Source organism: Octopus bimaculoides, chromosome 17 (genome assembly GCF_001194135.2).
Source record: "Octopus bimaculoides isolate UCB-OBI-ISO-001 chromosome 17, ASM119413v2, whole genome shotgun sequence".
In the NCBI taxonomy this organism is placed as follows: domain Eukaryota; kingdom Metazoa; phylum Mollusca; class Cephalopoda; order Octopoda; family Octopodidae; genus Octopus; species Octopus bimaculoides.
Window position 1 is genome coordinate 29296190 of NC_068997.1, and position 1868 is coordinate 29298057.

The window sequence follows — 1868 nt, forward strand, 5'->3', positions numbered from 1 at the left end:
TTATGGCAAACGATGTGAACATAGGTAGGTTCTCACTTCTTTTGTAATTTTTTCTTTGTTTTTTGCTTTTTTCATATGAGTTTACAGTTTTTTTTTTGTGCTTTTTTGTTTTTTGAAGCCAACAAAAATGTTTTTAAATCTTTGGTAAAGTAAAAACTTGAACCGCGCAAATGAACTTTGTGTTAAGCTCTAACGTTTGTTGTTCTGATGTGAATTTCTCAGACAAAACGGTGCCAGATAGTTCTCAGATGTAATCTCCTTCAGAACAGCCAATTACAGCTGCTGTATTAGTTTTGCATTTAAGAAAAAAAAAAGGGCCTTGTGTTTCATAATTTCATTTAAAAGAGACTTCCAATTCTTGTTGTTGTGTTGAAGAAACTATATAATTTTTTTACTTCATTTCTGGCAACTAATTTCTGAATTATTACACAATTATGAGCAAAGTTAATACTTATCTAAGACTCTAAGATCACTCCACGTACAACACGTCGTATTAATTTCAACAGGATAAACTTCCCACCAGTCTTTTTTGAGACTGTGAGCTTTCGTTGAAAGTGATATTTTCTTCTCTTTTTTTTCTCTTCAACTCCATACTGTGACCTAATTGTTCCATGAAAAATTTAAATATCTGCACTCAATTACAGTCTATGACCCAGAAATCTAGTTTAAAGGATTACAACAACAACATAAAAAAATACTAAGTCTTGTAACTATTACGGGCAAATCGACGAATAGGCTCTGTCTCTCAACACACACACACACACATACCACCACCACCACCACCACTGCCACCACCTCCAGAGAATTCCTCTGTAGTTGGAAACTGCATTACAGTTGCTGTCCACTGGAAGTTTCCTGTAACTCTAATTCTATATTTATTGTGCCTTGTAAAAGAGAAGCTTAGCGAATAAACTTGATTTTGATGTTGCCAGAAATGGCGCAGCTTTGCACAAAAATTCCTTGCTGAATTCTTGTGTTTTCAAATAGCAGTGAGGTCGTCTTTGCTTTCGCCTTACCAGGATTGATAAAATGAAATACCAGTCAAGTACTGGGGCCAGTTTCATCGACTGGCCCCTCTCCTCAAATTTCAGGCTTCGTACTTGTGTTAGACTCTTAACACAATCGTTTGAGCAACTGTTCTGGTTCCTTACGTCATGAGTTCAAAAGCCGCTCGGGTCAACATTAGTTTCCATTCCTCCAGGTTCGATAAAATAAAGTACCAGTCAAGTATTGAGCACGATAATATCGAATAACCCCCTCCCCTTAAAGTTGCAGACCTGGTGCTTAAACCAGAAGCGATTGTTGTTGTTGCTGTTTTTGTTGATATTGTTGTTTTGCATTTTAGCAAGTGCAGTCTGGAGAAACAGATGAAACCAAAGACGCGAACTTACAGAAGAAAGATCAAAGAAGAATACGTGACAAGATGTGGCTCAAGGTTTATGAGAGAATGCCGGAAAACAGTGTAAGTAATGACACGTTTGGGTGGAACAGAGGCTGGAATGGCACGTTTGGTAGTGCGTCACCTTTAGTTGCGCCTAATTTGAAAGAACTAGAATCTCTTAATTTATTCCCAATATTTCAGGCCCGTGTTAGAAATTACAATTCTTTGTGGAAGAGACTTCTCAGCACCTTAATAATAATAATAATAATAATAATAATAATAATAATAATAATAATAATAATAAAAATGCTTTCTAATTGATGTATCAATACCAGCAGATGACAACGTTTCTCTAAAAGAAATGGAAAAACTTTCAAAATACAAAGACCTGGAAATAGAGATAACTCGAATGTGGAATCTAAAAACAGAAACAATTCCTATCATAGTAGGTGCCTTAGGTATAATAAAAAAATATTCAGACAAATAC